The sequence below is a fragment of the Macrotis lagotis genome, chromosome 4, assembly GCF_037893015.1.
Source record: "Macrotis lagotis isolate mMagLag1 chromosome 4, bilby.v1.9.chrom.fasta, whole genome shotgun sequence".
Taxonomy (NCBI): domain Eukaryota; kingdom Metazoa; phylum Chordata; class Mammalia; order Peramelemorphia; family Peramelidae; genus Macrotis; species Macrotis lagotis.
This window is the reverse complement of record NC_133661.1, coordinates 43141896-43144804: the sequence shown is the minus strand read 5'-3', so window position 1 is coordinate 43144804 and position 2909 is coordinate 43141896. Positions and strand designations below refer to the sequence as shown.

At 33.6% G+C, this 2909-nt stretch overlaps 1 pseudogene; it reads right to left on the bottom strand.

Annotated features, from left to right (window-relative positions):
• Window positions 1-1541: 1541 nt before the first annotated feature.
• LOC141522640 (olfactory receptor 13A1-like) lies at window positions 1542-2556 on the bottom strand (annotated as a pseudogene).
• Between the last annotated feature and the right edge of the window lie 353 nt (window positions 2557-2909).

Here is a 2909-nt window from a genome sequence, read left to right as displayed (position 1 = left end):
TATTTTCTTTAATGATTTATTTTTAAAGGATATCAAAGTTCCTTTTGTTGGTGTAAGGCAATCCTAACGTAAAATGAATTAAGAAATAGAAGATAAATTTTAAAAATCAGGTCCACAATTTTGAGAATCCCAAAACTTGCCCTGTCATTGTGTGTGAGAAAAGCCTCCAACCCCATCCACAATTAAGAACTGATCTCCACTTGGTTTCCTTTGTGAAAGACTATGAGTTCCAGGGGAGGTTGGTGACCCACCAATTATCTTTTGGCTACCATTTCACAATAAATCTTAGATTATCTCAGTTTGATCTATCCATAAATTTTATGTGAAATATCTTAAAATTTCATCTATTTTATAATTTTGGCTTTATTTTAAAAATTTCATATTGACTATTAGAATCATTCATTTGGCCCATTCAGATGTTTAGGGAGTTTTTGCTAGAATATAGTTTTATGCTTCTCCTATTAAACTATTGACATTTATTTTCAAACTTCTCTTCCTCTTTTTGAGGAGAGCTGGTGGAGTAATTAGTAGAATGCTATATTTGAAATCAGGTAAACCATGACTTCAGATTTGGCTTCAAATACATAGTATCGTTATGACTCCAGACAAGTAATTTAACGTCTATATGTCTCTGTTTCCTCACCTTCAAAATGTGGATGATGAAGGCACAAATGTTTCAGAATGCAGAGAGAATAAAATAGGATGCTTGTAAAGAGTTTAGCACAGTACCTGGCACATTGTAGCTACCATATAAATGCTTGTTCCTTTTCGTTCCATAACACTCATTTATTTTAGTATTTAAAAAGTGCAAAGAATCTTAATTTTCTGAAGAATTCTAATCATTCTTGTGATCATATATTTTTATTTTCTTTAAAGTTCTATTTATAAGTATTTGTTTTTCAATTTTCCTCTTCTGGGTTGTTACTTTGAACATTCTGGTATTGAAAAGGGGTTTGTTTTCTGTTTATTTATTCATTTTTGTTCCTGAGTCCTCAGGAATTAAATTTTAGATCTCCTTTATTCTGGGGATGAATCAAGTTGAAGACTTATCCTTCAAATTGATAGTCTTTCTCTATAACTTTGTCATTACTACAGTCACTTAAAGTTCTCCAGTATAATCAAATTTTGTTGAAACCTTTTCCTTTGAATGAGGTACTGGGATAGGGAGAGACCTTCCTTTACTCCTCAGCTAAATGAAAGAAAATTCTCTTGTGGTGAAAGAGAACTAATTTGGGCCTTTTACATTGCATCTCCATTATATTAGGTTTATAACAAAAACTTCAATAAATTTTTCAAAATTATTTGACATCAGAGTGATAAGCAACCATAATTTAAAAAGATTTATGTTGTAGAATACGTTGTGACAGTAAAATTATCTTCTCTTTAAAACCTGGATCTGTCATGGAATGGCCCTATGGGCTAATCTCTGTAGTTATTCAGCCTTAAAATTCACTAATGAATTAAAAAATGAAATGTAAGCAGAGAGTTAGCTGATTCATCCAAGAACACAAATGGAGAATTTTCTACTAGGAGAAATCATGTTAAAAGTTTTTCAGGATGTGATTTATTTCTATATTTTGTTTAAAGATATTCATAAAACTATTTTCTAAGCTGTAACAGTTTGTCAAATGTACCATTTTTAAAAAGAAATGGACAATTTCTTGAGTGCTATTTTCATTTGCTTGTTTCTCAGGAGTAGATCTTAGGGTTCAAAGCTGGGGTCACAATGACATAAAACACTGAAGCTACTTCCTTCTTTAAGGGACTGACTAAACCAGATAGAAAGTAGATGTAAATTATCGTGCAATAATACATGGTGACCACAATAAGGTGTGAGGAACAAGTGGAAAATGTTCTCTTCTTCCCTTCCTTGGTTCTAATCTTCAAGATGCTGGAGATGATTAAACCATAGGACACCAGAATAAGCAGGAAAGTGATAGAAGCAAAAAACGTATCGGCAATAACTGCTATTATATTGTTAACTTAGGTTGAGGAACAGGAGAGAGTAAATAATGAAGGAATTTCACAAAAGAAATGATCAATGACATTGGGTGCACAGAAGACCAAATGAACAGTCATGATCATGTTTATTATTGTACTGCTTCCACTGAAAGTCCAAACCACAGCTGCTAAGAGACAGCAAGCTGCCTTGCTCATCAACGTGTTGTAGTGGAGAGGCTGGCAGATGGCAGCATATCGATCAAAGGCCATGGCTGTAAAAAGCAATAACTCAGCACCCAAACTGCAAGACAGGAAACATATCTGAGCTATGCAACCACCATAGGAATTGGTGCTCTTTGGCATTAGATTCTGCAGTAATTTTGGCAAAATAGCCGAGGGGGAAATATCCAACAGGGTCAAATTGATTAGGAAAAAATACATGGATGTATGGAGGCCTGGGTTTAAAATAATCGCAATGATAATGATTGAATTACCTGTGATTGCCACTATGAAAATTTCTAAAAAGAGGCTGAAGATTAAAATCTGAAGCTGAGGACTTCCAGAGAAGCTTTTTAAGATAAACTCCTCTACTGATGACTGATTATCTGTCGCCATGTTGGTAGGTTGCAACAGCTTTTTTTTATTTTTTTGGTCAATGTATGTCCACAACATACAACCTATAATAGATCATTTTTCTCCCAAAAGGTAAGAAAAAAACTTAATTACAATGGGCAAATTTAAAATGTTTTGAAATTCCAAAACCAAATTTTGCTGAAGTCATCCAGTGTTTTCATCACAGACCAAATTTGAGTAAAATTATTTGTTGAATGAGATCTCCTCTTAATGAATTCATTCTCCTCACATACACAAACACACATTTTCTTAGGGAAATCATGATCATTTTCATCTGAAATTTTATAACACCCTCAATGTCCCTCTACTCTTACCACAGTCTTGTGGGGAGGCCA